This window comes from Pipra filicauda, unplaced genomic scaffold, assembly GCF_003945595.2.
Source record: "Pipra filicauda isolate LSUMZ 115617 unplaced genomic scaffold, ASM394559v2 scaffold487_size526621_pilon, whole genome shotgun sequence".
NCBI lineage: Eukaryota > Metazoa > Chordata > Aves > Passeriformes > Pipridae > Pipra > Pipra filicauda.
Genome location: NW_024104628.1, coordinates 74006 through 99231, shown reverse-complemented (window position 1 = coordinate 99231; position 25226 = coordinate 74006). Strand labels below are relative to the sequence as shown.

Below are 25226 nucleotides of genomic sequence, written 5' to 3'. Positions count from 1 at the left end.
GTTCTGTGGTTTTTTCTTTGCGATTTATCACCTTGTAACTATAACCCCATTACTGCCTTCATTTGCATTCTTTCTTACAATGTTTGTGGAGTGACAAATACAGTTATTTCTTACAGTGAGCACTGGGATTCTCTGTGACTTTGGGATCCCATATCTCTCGGTTCTTGCACTTCCGCAGGCAAACCACACATCTGTGGGTTTTATGGTGCCATCAGTCTTATGGTGCCACTTCCCATTCTCCAGGCTTGAATCTGTAATGCTGGTGAAATAGTTGTATTTCACTGATCTGTGAGTTTCCATTCTTTGCAACATCAGCAGATATATCTTCATTTCCACTGGATTTAGGAAAGGCTAAATGAAGTGCAAAGGAACGTGAATTTGAAAGTTCCCATGCATTGCTTCATAGGAGTACTTACTTGGGAGGAAGGAATATTATTTGGGAATTTCCCAATTATTTGGGAAGGAAGGTAGTTCAGTCTGCATAACAGGCTTTCCCCTTTCTCCACACGTTTTTGGATGGCAATGGGGGAGAGCAAGTGAAGGAAGGAAGGTGGAGCAGTGGAGAGTGGTTTGCTCAATGGCAGTTCTTGCCAAGGATGGCAGACGCTGAGAGGCTCCTTTGGGGATTACAGAATGCTGGGAAGAATTCTAAATCAGGGGGGTGAGGGTACTGGAGGCTTTATTTTGTCATTAAAATACACATTCATCACACAGCCTTCACCAACTTTGCTTACCTCAACAAAAAGAATTCCCCACACTAAATGAAAAAGAACATTAGCACAACTTTCTGATGTCCTGATTCACAGTGCAGGCAGGCTGAAGGGATGTGGGGAAGGGATATAAAGCACAGAAGTAGAGGGAGGTGGGAACACTAAAACAATTGGAAGAGATGAAGAGGAATTTGTGAGGGAGGAGAAGTGGGAATTAACATGGAACTCAGCCACCAGTAACAGCGAAGATTCTTGGGCAAGAGAAGAATAACATGAGGGGAGAGGAAAAGTGTGAGGAGATGGATGAGGGTGAGTGGGTGGGTTTGTTTGTTTGTTTATTTTAAAGAAGAAGATGAGAAATTACTGAGGAAGAGCAAAGTATAGAAGCCTTGAAAGTGATCCAGTGAAGAAAATTTAGAAAAGTAGAAGAGAACTGTTGGGAAAAGAAGTTTTGGAGGCAGGGGGTGCTGAGAAGAATGGCTGTCTAAAAACACTGGAGCCCTGTGGAAAACAGGGACCCAGAGGAGGTCACTGCACCAGAGGATGGAAATCTGGTGTTTGAGAACAGATCTAATGTGAACAAGGGACAAGAAGTCAAAGTAAGTTGCTTGTTTGTTAGGGAAATGGAGTGAAAATAACAGCTGATATCTGTCTTTTCTGATGGAGTAAGTGGCCCTTTTGTTGGAGAAGGGAGCAAAACTTTTGTTTTTCCTCATGACATAACATTTTGGGCAAGCATTTTTAGAGCAGCAAGAAATTAAAGATATTTTATGATTTTGTGGTACATCTATTTGGGAACAGGGGGAACACAGTGGTCTAGAATTATTCGAATCTTGCTGAGGTTTGGCTCACTGCACTGAGCAATATTTTTAATACAACATGTAAGTTAGCCTTGAGATTTTATAATGGGAGTTCTCCTCTTATTAGACTTAAAAGAACTATACGATAAATACATATGGGATACTTAGTATATACTTAAGGTAGGATTGTCTGCTCCACTTTATCTGTTAGCAGTAAGAGGAATAAAGCCATGTTTCTGTGTGGCAAAGGGGGACCTCTTCCCCTGTTGGGCCCTCTGAGCAGTTCTGTGAATTAAATCCAATAGCACAGTGTTTGCTGCAGTTCTTAGGTCCTCTATAGATGATATTTGAGATGTATTTGCTTTCAAAAAGAGTGACCGTGGTGTTTCAACAGAAGCCTGACTGTTCTTATTTAGAAATTATTAACTTTTGCCTTGAAAATGAATTCTTCCTGAAGTAAGTATCTGGAGAGGATACCTTTTGTCTTCCCTAGAGAGGTTTAATAAATCACTGCGGATGTCTTTCTAAAAATAACAAAGCTGCTTCTGCCACTTCAGTTTTAGTCACAGCAATTGCCAGTGAAGATCATAGAATATAAAACAAAAGCAGTAATTTTGTACGTCTTTTTTTTTCCCAGAGTTCCCCAATAAGCACATTATTCCCAAAATGTCTCTTATTTATTCAAAGGCTAAATATTAACTTTAATTCGCAATGCTCACCTGTGGGTTTACTGATTAAAAGGAGGGTTGAATCTCAATAAGGGAAAAAATTGAATACTTGGAAGATTTCTTAAACTTCAGTGAACCTTTCAAGCATTTTTTCTAAAACTAAGATATCCATAGTGTTTGAGTTAGCTTTTGGTTCATAAACATTTAGTTAGTGGGCTAAATCCTAGTTCCTAGAACCATGCAATCACAGGAGCTGTTGGCAAGAGCACAGGGGATGCTGGTAATTCCAGAGTTTGTAGCAGCAAAAAAACCATTTAAAAATGTTATTCAGATGTTCACAGAAGGTAATATAAGGAATAAACCACCAGACAGTCCAAACCTTCACAATTTTAGAGGCAAATCTTGTGATCTGGGTCTGGTTCCAGACTGGGGGGCTTGGAGGTGGGTGATGCTGCCAGAGCTCCCTCTAGTGCCACCATTCCTGCTGCCCCTGTAGACCATAATACTCCTGCTAAGCATCAAATGACCAGGTGATTTGGGTGGAAGCTAAAAGACCTATCCAAACCCTTTACCTTCTAATAACAGCCAAAATTTGATGGACAGGGTGGTCATAAGAGTACAGGGAACACCTTCTCTTCCTGCTTTGTGGACTGAAGATGTGCTAAAGCTGGTCCTTGTGTCCTGCCACAACCTGCTGTCAGTGCTTAAGTCCTGGGAAGAGTGAGGGTTCAGGTGTCACTGAGCTCACTCCTAGGACAGATATTCCTTAAGGCCATTGCAAAGACCAAAAGCAACTTCTTTGATGTGTTGCTACAATTCCTGGTAAATAAACTGGTGTCCCTGTAGGACACAATCTTTTGTTTAAGTGTAGAAGATGCTGAGCTTGTTCAAACCACTCTTCAGTTCTTTGTGCCTTCCCCTGATGGCAGGAGGACAAGGTTCATTAATGGCATCCTGCATCACTTTTATTGTGAATTTTTCCCACCTAAGCAGTAGATAAACATTGCAGTGAACTGTTGTGTACACCTTCAGGTCTCTGAGAACATCCCAGATGATATTTTCGAGGAAGAAATTCCACAAGTAAATGTTCAGTAGAGGTTTCACTCTCCTTGGACCAGCAAAATAACTCTTGAGTCTGCGTGCTTGTGTGTAAGGGATGGATGGATGGATGGATGGATGGATAGACACACACACTCAGAGGTGCTGCCTTGGAGATCTGAGTGGCCGTGTCTACAAAGACATTTTTTTTATGGAAAGGTTCAGTCCCTGAGGCTCGGGCCTATTGCTAAGGCCATCACTGACAATCCTTAGGGATATTCCAGCCAGCACTGTTTCATGGGCCAGACCTGGCAACACTGTTGAAAAATTGAGGTGCAATTAGCACCAGTTGGGTCAAAGCCCATATTCCTCCTGGTCCCCAGTCACACACCCCTACAAGAGGCCAACTGTAAATCCTCAGCTGAAGTGCAGGACATGACACAGAGGCAGGTGTGAGGTCATCTGCCCTGCCTAAACAGAGATTGATTTAGTCTTTGAAATGTGGGGTGAAATAAATTTTAAGCTATTTTCATTAATTGTAACATGCACAAATGCATGTTATCTGTGTGAGCATCCAGTTTGCTTTCTCAGCGACACTCTCTACTATTGAGTCCAAGTTATTTAGGGTAATAGAGATTTATTTTCCTTAGGTTTAAATGTTCCATTTCTTGTTTGCAGTTGGTTTGTTCTTTTGATGAAAAGGTACCATCTACCTTCTCAGTGCCTTTTAAGAACTTTCTATTAATATTCCCCTCTAGAATAATTTCCCATTACTGAAGTCCAAAAAACTGCAACTACTAAAACTACGGAAAGACACAACAAAGTGTTTTGATAGGAAAAACAGGGATATGCTACTCTTAAAGCAAGTTCCTTTTTTTCTGATTGTGACTCACTGCCCTTTTTTTTGCAGGAGGAGGGCTGTACACTGGTATAATCCATGGAATTTGTCAGATTCACTCTCCGAATAAGAATTGATGGCTACTAATTTAGGAAAATCTCACTCAAGTGTAAAACCATCTAAATAGACTTTGTTAATGTGCTTTGTTACTAATTGGAAAACAAATCCCAGGGGATCTGCAGCTGTTTGCAAACAGCAGTGTAGATCTTCTTCTTCTCTGTGGGATGACTCCATGCTCAGACCCCATTCCCAGTATTTTCTCCTTCCTGACCTGCCCCAGGCAATCCGGCCACCCATAGCCACTATTTTTATTCCTAGTGAGTAGTGAAAGAAGGAGAACTGGGAGGGAGTTGAAGGGATCAGGAGCAAATGGGCTCTGCTTTTGCCTAGCCAAGGAGGCAACCTCCAAAATCTTTCTGGCCTCTTTACCCCCAGTGGCCTCAGAACCCTCAGCTCCCTAACTCCTGTCTCCTAGTGACCCTGAAGACTCCTTTCCTAAGCAACACCTCAAACATGGATGGTGAAGCTTGTGTCAAAAAGATGAGAGTTGCAGTGGTGAATTTTTAGCAGCAGCAGACAGTGCTGTGCCCCAGCCCTTGCCAGGACCCTCCTGCTCTGATGAGACACCAGCAAACCTGATCTGGTGCAGCCATAGCAGTGCCACAGCCCCGTGACAAACAGTTCTGGCCCCCCTCTGCATCTTTGAAACCAGCTATGGTAGACACAAATCTTCTAGTAGTCACTTGGCCATTTGTTTCTAACTGAATAGAGCTGCTTCGTGTTCTATAATAATAATAATGGTTAACTGGCCTTTTTGTTCTCTGGCTCTCACTTGTTTCCAGGGGTAGATGCACCACTGAGAAGGATTCACCAGTTCCTTATCTATCTGATGTTCCTTATCTATCTTATATGTAATATTTCTTGCATATCTACTCTTCATTGTTGTCCTGGATCCCCATGCAAACCTAAAGGATTTTGGTTAAAAACGATGTACATTAAAAACGAACCTGTAACTGTTAAATCATCTAAAGAAATTATAATTAATACAAGGTACTTTTAATGGAGGGTTGAATGTCACACTTGCCAAGCTGCCAGGTGGGATTTCTGTTCCTCAGAGTGTGATGACCCTTAGGTAGTAGGCGCAAGGTGAGTTGGTGATCTCACTTCAATTCTTGCCGACTTAAAGTTGTCATGGTTGTCAGTAGCCGGCTCTGAGGGCATAGGATGATCCATGCACCACTTCTGCTCATGGAAAAAACATGTCTGGGACCATTATCTGTTTAATTTCATGAACATTTCAAAGGGAAAATACTGCACCTTAAAATAAAATATGGTTATTTTACTCAGGATTATAGAGAGTAAAGAAGGGTTCTGTAAATCTTTAAACGAATATGGCTTTTAAAATAAAGGTAGGCACTGTGACAAAGCCGTTTGGCTTGGATGTTGGTTGCACTACAGAAGCTTTACAGGCTCAAGGATGTTACATACAAGACTTCAAACTTCTTTTCAATTTTTCTCAAGTGAATTTTCTCTCTTCAAAAATATAATTATATTGTGCACCTGCTACTGTTGCTGTGCAGTGAGTACTGTGAAGAGTGTGACTCTCCCTGTGGCAGCAGCTCTTGCCCAGTCCAAGTGCAGGGAGACTCTCACACAGCCCCAGAGTTCCAGCCATCACCTCCACCAACACCCCCTCACCGTGGCAGGAGCAATTCCCAGCCCCTCACCCCCTCACAGCCACAGCCAGGCCACGTGTGCCCGCTCCGGGTCCGTGGGTGCCACCGAGGGTGACAGTCGCACGCCTTCCCCCGCCACTCCGAAAATCCATGTGATGGCTCAGGAATTCAGCCTCACTCACACCACAGGAATTTCACATCCCTGTGCTGAATGGATTTGATTGCAATCTGGAGGCTCTAAATTTGGTCTGTTACATACTCTTACGGAGGAGAGCTGGGCAAAAGATGCAAAAATGAGAAACTGAATGAGATTCATCATTTAATTTCTCTCATCCCACTTCTCACACTATCTTTCCCCTCTGGCATTCTGTTTACTGGCATTCCATCAAACGGTTCAGAGTAATGACTCAAAAGTGTGAGAGAGTGAGCCTGAGATGCAGGGGTAGCTGGACCCCTGGCCTTTTGGACTGTCAGTGGCCAGGCAGAGAGCAGACAGGAGGAGCAGGAGAAGAAAGGACTCCACTTCCCCCTGCGTGTTCATTCCCTGGAAAGCAGAGAGCAGCTGAAAGCAAGCAAGATGAGGATAAATTAAAGATGAACCAGACCCAAGGAAGGGGAAAATTTTCAATGCAGCAGTGATTTTTTTTTTTGGTTCACTGAAGGAGTCTAAAAACAGAGGGATACTATAGGGAAGACTGTTAAGTGTAGCTGGGCTGCAGGGAAAGCTCCAATGCCACCTGTCCACGGCATGGCAGGGGGTATCCTGCATTTAAAGCTGACCTGTCAGATTAATGTGACCTCCTGTGCTGCTGTGTAATGGCCATATGACACTGTTACAATAAAATATTTTCATGTTGCAGAGCTATGCAGGATAACAAACTGCTGTGCTATGTATCTACAAGAGAAACAGGCTCTTCTTTCCATGAGAGTGTGGCTGGCACCTCAGTGACACTGCAGGTTGAAAAATATGGGACATCCACTAGGATGTATTACTGGAGAAAGGGGAGATGGGAAAGCAAGGCTGGGAACCTCTTCTGTCTGGCAGCAGAGCCCCAGATTTGTGCCCACCAGGGTTTTGAAGTGTATAGGTAAATTTTCTGGTAAAAGAGAGCAAAGGGGATGCTCAAGCATCCAGATGTGAGGCTCTGAGTCAAATGCTGCCATTCTCTTCTGACTGTGCTCTGGGATCAATTAAATGATGATGTAAGTGGTCATGATGCTAATAATTAGCTTTTATGCAGCTTAGCTTTAAAATGGTGTCAGATCCAGTTTACAAAGAGAGACACCAACACCAGAATTCCCTTTCAACAGGTGGAAGAATGGGCAAGAAGGAATGAAAAATTTGCCCATCATCCCTTAACAGCCCAATAATAAAACCATAGTTTGGACCCTTTAACGTGTCTGAGGCAAGCCCCCATCCCATCATCCTTTTAAAAATAGGAGGTGACTCAGTCTGTAACGATGTTCCTTCACCCTGGCAACTTCATATTAACCTCTGGAGGTGAGGGAAAAAGTGTATTCCTTGGTAAGCCATCAGTGGCACTGCTGCTGCACAGATGTGCTGCCTGGTGAGCTGTGTGACAGCAAAGCCGAGTGCTCCAAGGGCTCTTTCTCAAAACAGGAAATGTAAAAAGGCTGGTACAAAAAAATGTAATTACTTGTCATCAGTACGGGAGTATCAGCTCTGAATGGGGTGGGTTAGTGCGGGTGTGACCTGAGCTCTGTATTCACCTCAGACCTTACAATGAAGACCATGAAATATGTCTTCCATTCCTTAGAGATTTAGCTGTATCCTGACAGCAGCAGAGTTGTAGCAGGATTGACGTCTGACAGTCGGGCCCTGGGTTGCCATGGTAACTGCCTAGGATGGGGTGCACTTAAGAAAAACACAACTTCTGGGCTAAATTGTGGGCTGGAGGGTGGCAGATGGATGGGATTCAGCTGCCTCAGAGGGTGGTGCTCCACAGCCAGACACGCAGATTCAGGAATCTACCCAGGTGGTCGATTTGGCACATCAGAAGCAAAATTTAATTTAAAACATCAGTTTGTTCCCAGATTTGCTCACTGAGCCATGAAACGTGCAGGGTTAGATAAATTCCCATGTAATCCAAGCCTGGTGGATTGCCCAAGCAAAGGACTCGGTGCACTCACAGCCCTTTCTCAGGAGCAGCCAGCAGAGACAGGGAGGGCTTCCCATTTTTCCTGGGAAGTTAAGCTTTTGGCAGCCTTACACACATGCAGAGCCAAGGACTCCAGATCCAAACGCAGCTGTGAGCTGGAATTGATGTTGTTGGAGTCACCGAACCTCTCTTAAAACACAGGCAACATATTTTGTTGCAGAAATGTTTCCAAAACTAAAGGTCCTTAGAATTTTCTGTTCACAAAACAATTTGAAACGGAAAAAAAAGGAGAGAAGAAACATCTTGTTACAACATGGCCCAGCCTCATGTTTTATCCTGTTTTGTCAGCCAGCTGTAGGGAGTCCTCAGGACCTGAGCATGGGGGAAACATCTGTATCTAAGGGCAGAAATCAGGAGAAAAACAACCCAGCCATCGACCCAAAATAACCAGCTCCTTAGCTGTATAAAAAAGTCAGCTTAGTTTTAAATAATTGCTGCTCTGGGTCGGGGGGTTTTGGGAACCACATTTATTGTGGTTCCTTTATACCATGTGCAGTGTAAAGCCCATTGTAATAAATGTGTTGTTATATTAAAATTCATTTTCCAAGATTGTTTTCTGAAACACAATATGCCTCAGTATCCAAAATCTATGGAAAACTTGTATGTACCACCTTTTCCCTGCACTGCTCAGCTGCACTGCTGCTTTCCACCTGCAGCACTTCTTAATTTTTTCCCGTTTAAGGGCATCTTGTGTTAAGTACATTGGATAACAGATTTATTATCATTCAAAGGTAAAGAACTCATATTTGTTTAACAGGTCAGAATAGACTTCCTTTGAACTAACCAGATTATATACAGTGCACTCTACACTTTCAAAAATGTAAATAAATTTTAGGCCGAGCAAACAAATATTTTTTTGCAGGCAAATATTTCAATTCTTACTCATGTTTTCATTTTCTGAGAAAGAGGAGGAAGTAAAAACTTCTTCCGTGCCTTCTTTTCTTTTTTTTTTCCCCCCGAAGAAATTTGACATTCCTAATTATGACAGAGCAAAGGGAAACGAAAATCTATTTCAAGAGATGATTCTTCTTGTAAACAGTGCCTGGGCACTTCTGCCTCATCTCATTGCATTTGGGCTGTCAGATGGGCACAATAAATAACACGTCCTCTGACCCCCGTTTTGTTGTTCTTTTTTTTCTGTTGCAAATAAATGTCAGTTCTAGTCTTTGCCTGCATGTCACTGAAAGAGTTCCTAAATGACAAGGATATGGGAGCCTTGGTTTAGCTGGAGATAATTTTAGCCTCTCTCTTCTGACAAAAAATTGCATGGGCTAAATCTGGACACCGGTTTCTTGCAGAAATAACGTTCTGTTTATCTTTTGTTCTGTTTTTATTTTTAATCCATTCAACAGCCCCCGTTATTTGCTTTTCAAGTATTTATTTCAAGTATTTATTCAAGAGAGACCATCAGTGTGGGGGTTTTTTTTAACCAAAGTATCTAACTATTCTGCCAAGAAACATGATAAATGTTAGTAATTTCTAATAAATTTTCCTGGCTTTACGAGAACATTAAAAAAAAAATCAGATTCACTTGCTGAAAAATGCAGATTATGAAGAAGTGAATTCAGTCTTCAGGAAAAAAGAAATCTTTTTTTGTTTACAGCACAGTGAACTTCTCTTTACCCATCTTCTAATTGTACTTAGAGCTCAGCAAACCCACCTGAAACCCTGCACGTATTCTATCCTTTCAATTGAATTCACTTGTATTTACTGAGTTTCTTGATTTTTAGTCCTAATCCTAAGAGTCATTCTGGGCTCTGGGGTCCAGCACAAGCTCTAATGCAACTGAAAATGCATTTCTTGTCTTAGTGGTTTCCCAGGGACAGACTGTAGCAATACAATCTTTTTGATTTTAGGTGAAACTGGACCAAAGTATCATCAGGACTGCAAAACATAAGTCTAAAGCACCAAAAATCAGTATCATTAGACAGGCCACACAAAAATGATAGATGAGAGGTTAAAATCATGGGGGATGCAGCAGAGATCCCAAACTCATGTAATAGTTTGTTATCATTATCATCAAACATCAAATGGAGGAAGTTTTCCAGATGGAAATAGCAAGCTCCAATTCCCCAGCTGGAAACAAGGGTGGTGTGTGATTTTCGGTGTGCTCTTTAGAAACTACCTTTTGTTGGACTCCTCTTCCTTATATTCCATATGCAGTAGATGAGTGAACATGTGAATTGTATCAGCTGCTTCCCCCAGCATCCTCTGGATTTGCCAAGCTGTACTTGAAACTTCTCATCTGTGAACTGGGTTTTTAAGAAATGACAGAACCAGGAAGGTCCCTCTGCTAATGGAGGAAGGAGAGAGAACACAGGAGAGGACAGGAAAGGGAAGAGTTAAAACCAGCCCTTCTTCCAAGTAAGTGACTAAAAATCACCCCATAATAGCAGCAGCATAGAGAGGCTTCTCAGTTCTCTACATAATTCTATGTGCTTGACTTTGGGTTCTTCCATTGTGAACAACATGTGGTCTTGTTATGTCAAAAAAAAGAAAAAAAGGCAGATCTTTTTTTTTTTTTTAGGCAGTAGTGGAGGTGTTGGGAAAAGAAAGTGTAGTTCCTATTTTCCCAGTTTCTGATGGGAGGAAGGACTTCAGCTCTGGCATCTCAGTGCTCATAATGACATTGTGAAGCTTCAGCTTTCAAATACTGTGCAAATGGAGTTCCAGCTGCCTGGGAGAGACCCTCACCCTGGCTCCCTCATCACACCTGGGCTCTGTTTGGGTGGTACAACCTGAAAAGTCCAGGACAAATACACCAGGTTTTTTTCATTTATCATCATCCCTGCTTGAGGGATGAGTTCAGGGGTCTTATGTAGCAGAATCTGCAGATTAATTAATCTGTATTGAGCGAGTACAGATCAAATTCTAGGCCTTTTTTATAGATTAATGTTCAATCCTATAACCAAGATTGGGGGGTGGAGCTCTCAAAAATCAGCAGTTGTAAAAGGAATCAGGATTTCCCAATGTCATAGTGCACTTTGGCTTTCAATGAAAAGTGAAGAATGCACCTGATTTCTTATTATATAACACAGAGAAAAAAAATCCAACCAACCAAACCCACAGAACTTACTGTTTGCATGAGATAAAGTTTTTTGCTTGGTTTTACTGGAGAGATCATCAGCAGTATTTTTCTAGCCAGTGGGAAATTATGCAGCTTGACATTTTTTGCTAAACTGTCAGTTTTTAAAGGCACAGGATCAAAATCCTACTACTAGTCAGAACAAATTTGGATCAAAACCTGGCATCACTGTTTTTTTTGTCATTTTTGTGAGTATGACTTATTCAGTTCTTCAGGCTACTAGGAGACATGCTATTGTCTTGCATAAAAAGATCACTTGCCCTTATGCTCAGGATATTCCTGAGAAAATAAAATACAGAAAAGACAATCAGGTGTTTGTGTGTTTCTTTTTAAACCATGCATAACACTTTATCAGTTCAACATCCTTTAGCTATCTTCAGCTATCTCTAACTTTTGTACTCTTTACATTGTGACTGCATTTTAGGTCTGTTAGGGTTATGTGACCCGACCTGGGCAGCAGGATTTCACTAAATCACTGTGAAAATATTACTGTATCTGTTTCCTGATTTTTCTTTTCCTCTGGGAAAAAAAAGTAATAATCTGTAACTTCTATTTGATATACAATGATTTGCATATACATTATCTTCAAGTAATATAAATTTCCAGATACCATTTTCTCACATATATCTACATTTATTGAAACTCTTCTACCTCGGCACTAAACAGAGTTGAATTTCAGGCTAACATTACACTTATCAGTCCATAGTTTCACTTGTAAAGATGAATAATTATGGCATTGTCTACTAGGATGTATGTAATGCTGAATTTAGGGTTGTTTTTTTCATCTGATGAGCCTGGTTAGTTCTTTCTGCTATAAAATATGGTACTGCATTTGTGTGCATTGTTCCTGGCCTTTTAAACATTGTCTATATAGAAATGTCACTGTTAAGGGTCTGTACTGCTGGTCTGCACCAAGACATTCATGTGATACCTCTCAGCAGAGATATGTTGGTGTCAGCTGAATTCCATTTTGGCTGTCAGTCTCTTTCTGTTGTACCATCAGCTTGGGGCCGTGGTAGTAGGAGAGGCAGTGGTAAGTGGCAGGTTGGAGTCCAAACTTAGTCTCTCAATGATTTCTTCTGGAAAAAAAAACACCAACAAAAACCCATACCCAAAATCTGTGGAAATAATGGATAATTTGAGATATTGTTTCATGTTCCTTTCTTAGGCGTTTCTTCATCCCCTCCCAAGCAGAGTTGATGCATTTTCTTTCACAGGGTTAAATTTCAGTCAGAAAGCATTCCAGACCTTATCTTTGGTATCCTCAATTCCCTTGGTGAACAGTAATGCTTCTTCTCACTTTCTTTTGCTGTCTTTTCACTTGCTGAGTGAAGACCATTTCCAGGTGTGGTCTCCAATCAGACCCTCTGCAACAACCCCAAGTGCTGCAATCTGAGCTCACTACTGTGGCATGAAATATAGCCAATGGAGCAACAAAAAATGACTTGTGTGTAACCACTTGTGATAGGTTTCCTTTTCTCATTCTAGTTTCATGTGTCTTGGAAGGAGTGCTTGAAGAGCTCTTATTGTTTTCCTAACTGATCTACCAGTTTAACAGATTTTAAAGCTTGAAGGTGCCAGGATAATCCTGCTGCCCCAGGCCACGGAATTTTTCTTCAGTTTTTCGCCATTGGATCTTGCATGCATTTTTATGAGAAGTCATCTCTGTGTTAGAATGCTCTCACTGCAATATTTTAATGTGTTTTTATTCTTCCAACACCTTATGAGAGAGGGAAGCTGGTACTCTGAACTTGGATATAATATCCCAGTGATGATCTCCATGAATTGGCATACTAATGCAATCACCTTCCTATTTCGTGGAGTAAAGGATCAACTCTAGATTTTTATAGACAATTAGCTTTTAGAATTGCTCTTTCATTACTTGGATTGTATAATGCATATTTTCTTGGGACAGCTGTAATAAGGTTTCAGAGGAAAATGGAATGAGACAATGCAATTATCACCCATGATTCCTCTTTTTGTCCCTGTCTTAGTCAACTCTTGAGGGAAGGGAGGGCTTCTTGTTCAGTGTTTCATAAATTATCTCCTGTTGTAATGGTTTTAAGGCTAAATTTCATTATACGAATCAAAGTGGTGGAGATGTCAGCACAAAATAATAATGTCTCAAACAGAGACAGCTAATATGAAATGTAATGTACACTGAGAACTAAGGAAATGCAGACCCTAAAAATAATGATAATGTATGGAATGATGCAGATGAACACCAACTTTACAGCAGAAGAAAAGCAAGATGAAGTACACACATTGGGTTTAGAGAGATGTACACATAATGCCTTTGCATATTATACATGATGCTCTCAGGAGGCTCTTCAGTGTCTGTAGCATTTGATTCAAGGTATCAGCAACTGTACTCTCAGATATGAAAGTTTTACAAATGCTGCCAACAAGCTGCAAAATGGAAACTGCCTGAGGTCATGGCTGGCCAGTGATAAAAGGTTCCTGATCGTATCATGACTTTTCAAGTGAGCAAGCTACTGCCAAATCAGCAACACAGGAATAGGATTTTCCAAGCCTTTTTGATGTCTCTGAGCCAGCTGGTCACCTCCTATCTTTGCTTTTAGCAAAACGGGTCCCCAGAGGCAGCGCACGGCTCTTTCGGTGCCACTAATGTTTTCTCCAGGAAAAATATTTTCATTCTTAAAAAATCCCAATGGACTTAATTTATAATTTACAGAGATATTTTAGCATAAAATTTGTATAACTGCTGGTCTCAAAGTGATATCACTTGTGTGGCTTGTTGTAGCTACTAATAAATATTGTTTTCTGGAGACTTACATCCCTCATTTTTCTCCAGATGACTGAAACTAGAAGAGCTCATAAACCACAGAGAAGAGGACCTGAAGAACCTTTAATAATCCAAATTATCTTCTTAAAGAATAATTAATGAAGAAAACACATTTTCTTGTTAGAAGCCTGCAAAGATACTGAAGGGTCTTGAATGAATTGACAGCCAACTACGAGTTGGCTGAGCAATAGAAGAAAATAAACCTAAGGGAAAAAAACCCACATCCAGTTAAAATTACTTGGATCTGTTAATTACTGACAGGGCAAAAGATCTGTAAGGAAATTTCATATTTAAAAAAAAATGCATTAAGCCAGCTTTTTCAAATTATGTTAGTTCTTCCAAACCAAACACTGGGGAAAGTAAGGTGGTTATTTTGTTTGCTTTGATTTTTAATTTAAGGAACTGATCCCCAGTATCTCTGCCGAGGAGATGTGAAACATGAAGAAATTTCTCAAGAAGATCATGATTATTGCTTTTTGTTTGTTTGTTTATCAGTAATGACAGCTCACAGAATTATCACTTTGATGGTTTCTGGGACACAGATTGAAAAAGAAGTGAGATTGTGTTAGGATGGGGAAAATGGACTGCTGCTGCTAATTGCCAGATAACCTGTTTACAGTCTCATTTGCAATGTGTGCTAATTGCTAACTGCAAACACTTCTCAGTTTCCCCTCCAAAGCACTTGCTGTGCAGCTCTGTTGGTGCACAGCCTTGGGAGAAGGGATATCCATAAGAGGGAGAGTTTGGCACACATCTGACCTTCGCTTCCTGGTCATCTGCGAGCTTTGGGGAGCCATGCCCAGGGGATGGGGTTTTAGGGTGGCAAAGCCAGTCCCAAACCTGTGTCTTTTTAAGCATCCAAATGCGTAAGGAAGCAAGTATAACCATCAGCACTAGTACTGCTGAGGACCCTCAGCTTTGGCACCTGATCTTTCCTCTGTGAGAAGGGTGATTGCTCAGTAAAATCTTAACAGATTTTAAACCCAATTCTGTTTTAACTCACATCACCAAAATCCCACTGCACATTTGGTTTTTAATTTTGCACCAGCCATTGTAATTAGTGTGATTCAATACAATGTACTTCAGTATTTTATGTAATGAAATACTTCTGAGAAAGAAACTTGTCTTGGTCAAACAAGAATTGCAAAAAATTCATCAATTTTAGTGCAAATGGAATAAAACTATTTTCATGACCTTATTTTAATATAACATCTTACTGATGCATTTTATATAATACAACCCTGAAGTTCAGAAATCTTTTCTGTCTTTGCCTAAACAAGGAAAAATCAATTAAGTTTTGGATGGTTTTGGGGCCTTAAATCTTTATCACTTTTAGCTGGGAGAAACATGGGGCTTGAAAGTGGGAGCTGGGAAAGAGGCAAACAGGGTTGTGTCCTGTTTAGGAGGAGTGTTGAGTAAAGAAAGTCTGGACAGGGGAAAGTCGTGCATAAGGGTTGTGCCACTGTGAGAGGGGAGCTGTGTGGTTAAGAATAAGGCAGAAAGAATGCAAATGTATTTTTAGTTGAAATTAGAGCCACCTTTCTAAGTCTACAGCCAAATGATCCTGGCTCCTCTTAAGCAAGGCAACAACTATCCTGGGGACTTATGGTGACAAATGAGCCTGTGAAGCAGCTAAAAAGCTCACTCGTGTATTGTTGAATTTTAGTGTTGTACATGCAGGGGTTTCCTCCTGTTTTTACTTTCTCCAGAAGAAACACAAGTCAAAACTTGCAGAGGGATAAGACAGTAAACCAGCATGTTATTTCTAGGTTTCCCGAGCTGAGGAGCCGCGCAGGAACGTTCAGGTTTCTGTGGGCTGGGAATGTCAGCTGGGAGCAGGGGAGCCACTCAAACGTGAGGCACGGGAGCTATTTAGAGCAGCAAGAAGCCGATAGCTCTGATACTGCACAGCGAGGGGCAAGGAATCTGCAGTGTGGCTGTGGATGGAAACTGCTGCGAGTGTGGAGCAGGCAGAACACTGCTAAGCCGATTACAAACAGCATTTTGAACAATTCATTCAGAAGACAGGACATCCAGGGGCCTGAGGGAGGTAGTGAACCAGGCCAAGGCCATCAGCATGGACCTCCACTTGGCCAGGGTGTGTCTGCACATGTTTTTTTTTCCATTACTCAACAGGTGCTTCCCAGTGTTCTCAAAGATGTTTAGAACAGAAACATGCTCTCCAGAAGCTGAGAATAAATGAGATTGCAGCGTGCTCTCTCTGGAAAGGGGACTGACAGCTAGATAGTCATGAACCACAGCATTCTCTGAGCAAAGAAGAGCCCAACCCGCTGCCTACAAAAATCACTAATAAAGTGGGGGACTTCATTTTTTTTAACCTCTGTGGGATTAGAGGATTTATTACCCCATAGCGGGTGAGGAGATAGAGCCTTGCTGACCATGGCTCCTTTTCTCACTCTAAATCAAAAGGCTTTTTCAACCTTAATTTGCAGGGGCTGGACCTACTACCTCTGAGAAAATCCGATCCATCTCTGGTCTACCTTTGGACAGCAGAGACTTTGTTTCTTGCTGTGCTCCACCCAAGTGTCCCTCATTTTTGTCCAAGCTACAGGTTTGACATTAGTACTGTATTCCTGCTGTCTGCAGAAACAGCAGCTACAGAGCACCATATCCTTGTGGTTCAAAAAGTGACAAGGCAATTAATGGAACAGTTGATTAAGTTTTACAGGCCTGCCAAGCCAAATGACTTCAGACTGCATTCTGCTCATACTGCAGGAAGCTTGGGCTACTCAATAGGTAATTTGGTGGTCTGCTCACCTTCATTTTTTACCAGATCCTCCTTAGGTAAGAGTATCCAGGCTATGATGATAATAATACTTTTTAAAGCCCTTTCAAAATCCTGATTTGGCTGAAGTGCTGAACATTAGTAATAGCTGGTCTTCTACCCCTACTGCTGGCTTGCAGACAGACACCTCCCTTGTGGAACAGTTAATGACTCTAAATGATCTTGGAAAATATGAGAAGCAATCTTCCTCAACTGGCTTTATTAGAAAACTAGGCAGTAAGTCTACAACACTGAGTTATGAAATCTGTTTTCTGACTCAGCTGAGCTGCTTAAACTGTAAGGGAGGAGTGTAAAAGCTGAATTACCACCTGCATTTAGCTATCACACCTGGATCTAAAAAGTAAGAACTTTTTAATCCAGTTTTGTGAGAGATATGGGTGAGAAGATGCTCAGCAAATGGCTGGAAGCACAAAGCTATCCCAGGCTTTGGGGCACTGGGCTAAAGAGAGATGGATTTGGCTGTCAGCAGCATAGAGCTGCTGGGTGAAGTTAGGGAGTGAGAGGGCTCCAGTGAGAAAATGTAACAAGTAAGAAAGGGGAAACACTGCTGCTGGCTGAAAAACAACCAGAAAGTTGCAAAACTTCAAATCTGTCAAGCGGGAGCAGTCTGTGAAGCAGAGAGGATAAAATGAGAGCAATCACTGAGAGCCAGGGAAGGAATGTTCGTTGAAGTGGCAGAACAATCAGGTACAACAGCACCAGAAATGTCTCCTTTCGCTCAGCAGTCACTGTCCAAGAGCACTGCAGGATAACCAGGACCTGAGCTGTCAGGGAAGACAAGGTCCCACAAACAGACAGGTTGCCTGTGACCTGTGGAGACAGCTTGAGGAGAGATGATCACTTCTGTTGTCATGGAGTCACCAGCCAATTTATTGAAAGTCAGAAAGGTAGAGCGTAAGGAAGGGCAATCTTTTCCAAGATTAGAGAAGTAGAGCACTTGTAAGCAAAGAAGATAAAGCGGTGTAAAATCATGGAGAGAACACTAGGACATGGAAAGGCAGAGGGACAGTTTAAGAAGATGCAAAATGGATTACCTTCCCCTGAGGTGTTGTAAAGACAAAGCTCTTAGCACAGTTGATATATCTGTAGAAAACGGAATCTCCTGAAAGCTGAGAGCAACATCTACCAGATCATAAATTGCTAGAAAATATCTGCTTTACTTGATTTCAATAATAACTAGCAGTATTCTAATGTACAGACACTGGGATGACCAGACTGTCAGAGGGATCTATTCCACTTTCCATCACCCCCCAAACCACTTAAGATACTGTAACCTCCACCTGCTCTTCACGACAAAGAAAAGCAAAAACCTGTGGTTTTCCTTAGAAGGAATAGAAATTCTTCCTCTTTTTCATGGTGATGCTGCTGGGTAAGACTAGTCTTTGATCAAATAAGAGCTTCCAAGACTCTTTTCAGGAGTTAAGCACACCTTAGAAAAGAAACACTATCACCAATAGAGCTTGTGTCAAGGATATGCCCCAAAGTGAACATCTCATTCTGTGAGAGCCTTCACATTTTTATATTACAGCTGTCCCTTTCATCAGCTTCTCTCTGAGGAGCACTTCTTCCCTTGTCTGCTTGTGGCACAGAATTTCTTTGTTTTAAGGTCTTGTGGGCATCCAAACTTGCCAGTAAGTAACCTGGACATTAGAAGTATATTTTAATATATTTAGTTATATAGGGCCTTTACTCTTTAAAAGAAAACACAGAGAAAATGGAAGCATTACCTTTAAACTTAATTTGCCTCACTGCACCTAGGGATAATGGCACTAAGGGGATACAAGATCTTAACTGGAGAGGTTTTAAAAAGCCTTTGATAGTTCAACAGAGAGCGGCAGTAGCAGAAGTGCCAGGCACTCACCGCTCTCCTTTTCCTCGCTAGCTTTTCCTTCACAGAAAGGAACATCATCTTCTCTGGAGTGACTGGTGCTTCTGTAACTGCTGAGGGGTTATGTTATTTCCAGGATATCATCCTTCCCAGTTTAGGGGGGCTGCTCCATGGCCCACATCTGCCCGTGCTGTGAGTCTCGTCCCTTCTCCCTGCCTGCCTGGGATCCGCCTGCTCCTCGCCTGCAGCACAGGCTGCGGCTGCAGGAATGAGGTGGGAGTGGGGAACAGCGATGCCTCCCGTAGCTTTTCAAAGGCTCAGAACGACTTGTCACTCGTGCAAGTAAACATCTGACAGAAGCATATGGCTCGGAATGAGCAATAGCCCCCCACGCTCGCTCACACGGGAGCTGGCAGGGCTGCTGGATGTAACAACGTGCGCAACAAAGGAAGGGGAAATGCGTTTCGTAAAACCAGGGAATTAAAATGTTCTCAGAAGTGATCTGTGCAAAGCAGCTGCCAATTCCAACGGTTTGCCTACAGTGTTCCTCTCTCTCTCAAATTCTGCCTCTCCTGGACCCCCACACTGACTATGGCAGGTACCAAGCAGACACATACTCACTTTCTTCATCCTGTTGTACCTTGCATTTGAGCTGGTGATCCCTGCTCAACCCTTCTGCTGTGCTGGCTCATCACTTCTGGCTGCCTGGTTCCAGCTGCAGAGTACCCGTGTAATCCTCCTCCTGTGAGTTTTGTCCAAACATCCAAGCTTTTCTGAGCCTGCCTGGGTCAAATATGTGTTTGTTTGTTTGTTTTTTTTTTTATAAGTAGTAATGCTCTTCTGTGGGACCAGGAGAGAGAACTGCTGAGATTCAAGCAAGAGTGGAATGGCAGCTTTATATCGGCATGTCTGGTCAGAGGGTTGTCCCAGAGACTCCTCCAAGGTTCTGAGGAGGAGAAAGTGCTGCTGGAACAAGTGGTCTTGGGCAGCCCCAGCCCACAGGGAAAGACATGAGGATCCAGGCAATACCCAGCATCAAAATTCTAATTCAAAAATAGAATGGGTTTTTAAACTTACTTGTAATCAGTGTGATTCCTAAAGAGACAACATAAACATCCCTAGGTTTTCACCCACACTTCCAGCTCTTAAATCCTCTGGAACCAAGAGCTTGCAGGGGACACTTGAGTTGTTCTGGGGTGTTTGCACGACCATGGAGTCTGAAGAATTCCAGGGAACTGTGTCTCAGACTTCTCAATGCTCGTTGGGTATGCTGTGCCATTAATTGGCAGCAAATCTCATTAAATCAGTGGAGAAATTGTGTCTTGGTTTCAGGCCAGACTAAATTTAGGAAAAATTCTGAATGAAAGAGACTCCTTCATTTATGAGGAGAACCATTAGGAGAAGTTTAGCTTTTGAGAGATGTTTTTCCCTTATCATCCTTCACAGATGAACAGGTATCTGTGGTAGAACATCACCACTTTATCTTTTATTTTTTTTTAAGCCCTAGAGCCAGGTATCTTTAAAAAAAGTGTTGGTATTTTGATGGGTATTTATTTAACAGCTCATTTCATGGTGGAAACCCCTTCATATCAGAAACTTTTGAGAACAACCTCTTCCATCAGCCCAGTTCACTCTCCAGAAAGGCTTTTCCTTTCCATGAAAACTGTATTTTCTGGTTTTGAGAATACGTAAAAGTGCCTTTCTGTAACTCTTTTTTAATCTTGCTGGAGGCATAAAATGAGATACAAGCAGATATTTGATTAATTTTAATCTAGATGCCAGACTGAGGCAAACTTGTTACGAGTGTGTTGCCTTCAGCTCTGAGCTAAGTTTAACACGTGAAGTGTCCATTTGATGGTGGCTCCTCCTTCCTCCTCCCCTCACTGCTGCTGGGCTCCCCACGGTCCTCCACGCCGGGGAGATGCCTGTAAGCCCTGCCTGGCAGAGTCAGCAGCGTGGCTTAGCTCCACACAGGGTGCTGAGGGAAGAGAGCTGTGGTCCCCTCCCTGCCCGTCCCCACAGCCTGGCGGCTCTCGGACAGGGATTAGGAAGCAACCGCGCGAGTTGTGCTCCGGCAAAGTATTTTCTTTGACAACAGCAGAGAGGAGGATATTGCAAGAAGAGGAAAATCAGTTTCCCCCTTGCAGATTATTGTAAAGAACGGCCAACAATTTCTGCCTGGTCTCGCTTCCATGAGACACTAAAGCTGTCCCAGAAGCTGGAGTAGCCACGATGGCAGCTCGTTCCCACTGCCCTGCCCGAGCTGCCAGGCTGCTCCTGGAAACCAGCCTTGCTGGCAGACCGCTCGTGAATCCCTGCCTTTCGGGGTCTGCAGCATCAAAGCAGCTCCAGGTGGTGAGCCGGCAGCAGATCCATAGATGGATGGATCACAGGAGTCTGCAGGCAATGACACCGAGGAAATAACCTGCTGCAGGCAGCTCTATGCTTGGCTCTGCCTGTCAGCTTCAATTCCAGCTCTTTAATTTCCTGTGCCTGCAAGTGATGGTGAAGGGCTGTGCTATCATTTAAAGACTCTGCCTTATACTACGTGTTCTTTTGGGATGGAGTTTGTAATATTTTAGTATCCATCCCCAGGATCTCCATCTGCTGCTGTTCTTTTACTGAAGTATTTTGAAACTTGCCTATATTAAAAAGACTAATTTTTATTAAGATTTTTTTAAAATATATTCAAGGGGCTTTGAGAACATACAGAAAATCACTTGCCTTCTAATCCAATAAAAATCACAAACCATTGTGTTTTATCTCTAAAACTCAGTACTGAAGAAAACAGGAATTGGGTTTGGCCTGACATATTTCATTCTACTGGGCTATGGAGCTATTCAGATGAGGTGTGTTTGCATTTGTTCTCTTCCCTTTCTCCTTACAGTCTCTTACTCAAAACACTGGGCTACCTAAAATGGAGGAAGTGGAATCTTACATTTGTTGTGAAATGAAAGCCAGTGGCCAAGACACTGGATGGCCCTTTTAGAGCATTATAAAGTCTCCCACCACCACCAGAAAGGATAAAATGGATTTTTGACAATCCCTTGGTTTTTATCTGGAATTTTTGCATGAATAACAAATACTCTGTCTTCATATTAAAAAAAAAAAATGCTTTGACACTGTGTAAGACACACTGGAGATGATTCATGAGCTTTTACTTCAGCATGACTGTTGTTCCATCCTGACCTATACTTCCCATTTAAATTTGAATTCTCTTACCTGCATCATGGTAGAAATCAACTCTTTGTCTTGTGTAAGATCTTAGAAAAAGTACGATATTCCAGTGTAATGAAGATGCAATATTTCCAGCAATGACAAAGCCAATAATAACACCCTTACCTAATCCTTTTACATACTTGGGAAGGTTTGCTGAGAGTTACAGCCTTTGCTTGACTAGCTGTGTTCTGGGCAGGAGAAGAAGTGAGAAACTGTCCTGTAAAAACACATGTCCCCAAGAGAAAATTTAAGGCAAAGAGGATTTTCGAAGTGTAAACAAAAGTGTGAATCATTGCCAGTGGATGTTAAGCTTCATGACTCCTTTTTTACTTCAATTTGCATAGTTGTACTTTCAGGTTGACTCTTGGTGACGAGGTACAAACTTTATAATCCCTACATTTTCCTTATAGATAAGGCTGCATATCAGAGCTCTGCTGATCTAGTGTTTAGTAAGGAGAAGTATTTAGCAGTAGTGATATAGCTCACTACCTCACTCCTTCTGTAGTAGTAATATTTGTATTTATATATATTTTTGTACTGGTTTTATACAGGTTATGGAGTTAAGATCCTGCAGGATCAGGGAACTGACACAGACGGGCCAGAATCCGTAGGGACACCAGGCAGTGGGTGTTTGCCCAATGGCCTCAACTACAAATATGCTAAAAAATACAAAAGTATGTATGTTCACTTAATGCTACAGGAGAGAAAGTAGTTTTCCAACAGCTTTCCTTACCAAATGCTGCAAACCCTGCAGGCTGACGATGGTTTAATAACTGACCCTGTCTCTCTGTTGCACTGAATCGTGATATGCTGGGCTCTCTACACCATCCTTTTCTCTATTGATTGAAACCTTGATCTGCAGCCTGAAAAGCAAAGAGGTAAAAGAAGCATTGTGAAAAACAGAAAAGAGAGAAATAATTTTTCAGTGACACAACTGGAATCAGTTTCTTTTTCCCTGACATTTCACAAATTGCGAAATGGAGCCCTGAGCTTCCTGTCTCTTTTTCAGTGCTCTCTCTCAGATGCAGTGGGATGAGACTCACATGATGCAGACGGGGACGCTCTCACATGTATTTGCAGTGTGATTTTTGTTTGTTTTTTTTTTTTAAAAACACCTAGGAATAAAATCCCTCCCTGTCGCCATTGGTGGGAGGCACCCACACCCCCAATAATCCCAGCAGTGCATGTACATGTGGTGTGTCTGTGAGCAGCTGATGGGGCTGGGAGCTGTGGGGTGTTGAGGCTGCTGACTGTAACTCTGGGTGTGTTGGAGACTCTGTCTGCCCTGGGCCTGAGTGATATCTCCTGCTGTGGGAGGGTCACGCTCTCCAGGCACGATCCAGCCCTTGTGAGTTACACTGATAACAGCTGCACGTTGTCCTCCCTCTGCTGAGCGAAGTTCCTTTGTTACAGAAAGAAAAAAAATTCCACTTCAAAAATACTGGAGAGGATTCTTAGATGCTGAATCCCCGGGCCTGTGAGACCCAGTGCTTTGCTACAGGTTTTATTCATCTCAGTGTTTATTCAATAAGGGGCATAAAGCCAGTGCCCCTACAAATTAACCTTATTTCTGACTAGGACTCAAGGTCAAGTCTCAGCTCATACTTCTGGAAATGTCTCAGCCAGAGTTAGCACATACATTCCTCCATCCACACAGGATTAATCATACTCCTGCCATCTCAGGGTGTTGGAGTGTCTCTGAATTTCCCAAGCATAATTCTTTTTTATTTTTCTTCATATTCTTTGACTCCACACACTATGGTGACCCCAAAGCAATATATATCACCTTCCCTTCCATTCCATGTTTCTGAACGCCATGGGTCTAGAACGGGCTGTAACATAATACTTGACAAACCTACACTCTCCGTAAAACAAAACTTTGTTTACTCTTGTTATTGGAAAGCTTTTAAATGTGATCACTCAAGACTAATGAAGTAGAAGGCAAGCAAAACAGCATTTCATATCTGCTATTTAAAGTCACTTATCTTCAAGTCTTCAAGTCATCCTGAATTTTCACTCTTGACAACTTTTGAATTTTTGGGGGCAAAATGCCTCTGATGTTGGCCCTCAAATTACTTCCACATCAGCAAATCTGTGATGTTTATTTCCACCATATATATCCTGACACTCCTGCTAATATTGGTGACAGATGAAGGCCGCTGCTGAGTCACCAGGAATGCCTTGTGCTAACGTGATCAAGATTAAAAGTGAAAAAAAAGGACGTAGGATGTAAGGAGCCTCTTCCCCTTCTTAAAAAGTGCTACAGAGTGATGCCACCTGCGTCAGGTCACAGACGTCAGTGCAGATGGTGTGTCACCTTATGTAACCTGGCAGGGGCCATACGGTACTAGGACACTCCGTCTGTGTCAGGTTATACAACTGAGGATGTGCTCGAGCCTGATGGCAACAAACAGGCATCCGGACTGGGGCCTGGGTCGCTTTATGTGCAACGTGAATTACAAGGATTCAGAGAAATTTGGGCCTCTTGCAAGTCAACAGATTAAATTATTTTACTTAAGATGTTCAAGGCAAGCAACCACAACTAAATAAGGATCGAAACAAATGTGCAAAGAATGGCAGTAAGAGATGGTGGCAGTGGCACGTTCAGAACAAATAAAGGGAATATTTATCCCTGGGCTGGATAAGGAGGATGTGGAGCTCCCTGCTTCAGGCTGCAGCCAGAAACACCATTTTTGAGCAGACCTCTCCTGTGTACTATCACAAACTAAAACATTCTTAATGTACATAAGGTAATTAGGCTATTACCATACTTAAATTATTTGTGAGGGAGTGTGCTCATTTCTTACTAATCAATGCCTTCACCTTTTTCTAGTGTTCCCATTTCTGATCAGCCCGACCAGAGCCCATCTGTTCCCCTACCACTTCTGTCATACTTTCTGAAGCTTCTACCTTTATTTCAGTTTTTCATTACTTCTAATGGTCTCTTGCATCATAAAATACACCAAGAACTAGTGAAGGGATAAAAATTAAATTACAGCCACCAGAGCCTATTTTATCCGCGCGCTAAGGGGTTGGAAGCCAGTCTCTGTACGGAATGTCAGGGAAGCTGCTCTGGACGAGGTGTGGCTGAAGCCCGCTGGAAAATACAAGGCTGCTGGACACGGACTCGTGAGTCCCCTTGGATGGTCTTGGACATTTGGCCAGCCTCACAAGCACATTTTTTGTTTTCCCTCGTTGCTGCCCCCTTCTCTTTTTCTCACCTTATACTTCCCGCCCGCTGGTCTTTTGCCCCACACGCTCCTCCACGCGCGGCCCCTCTCCCTCAGGTGCGCTGGGGGGCCGCCCTCCCTCCCCACCAGCGGCGGCCATTTTCTCTCCTTCCCCGCCTCCCCAGCCCTTCTCGCCCTCTCACCGCCTTCCCCACCGGAGCCGCGGGAGGGGCGGGGCAGGGCAGGGCAGGGCAGGGCAGCTGATTGTGCTCACAGAACCACAGAATGGTTAAAGGTTGGCGGCTCCCGGCAGACAGGGGACCGGCACTTGCGGGCGGGCGG

At 42.5% G+C, this 25226-nt stretch overlaps 1 long non-coding RNA gene across 3 annotated transcripts; it reads right to left on the bottom strand.

The window, feature by feature from the left end:
• Positions 1-2350: 2350 nt before the first annotated feature.
• On the bottom strand, positions 2351-25183 carry LOC113988681. 3 transcript variants are annotated; one of them, XR_005565497.1, is made up of 5 exons: positions 24936-25183; positions 22448-22577; positions 21838-21931; positions 10096-10263; positions 2351-5431 (listed from the first exon to the last, which is right to left on the bottom strand). It is a non-coding gene; the product is annotated as an uncharacterized LOC113988681 (long non-coding RNA). The 3 variants fall into 3 exon arrangements; XR_005565496.1 differs by having other exon boundaries at positions 2351-5356; XR_005565495.1 differs by lacking the exon at positions 2351-5431 and adding an exon at positions 7425-8164.
• Between the last annotated feature and the right edge of the window lie 43 nt (positions 25184-25226).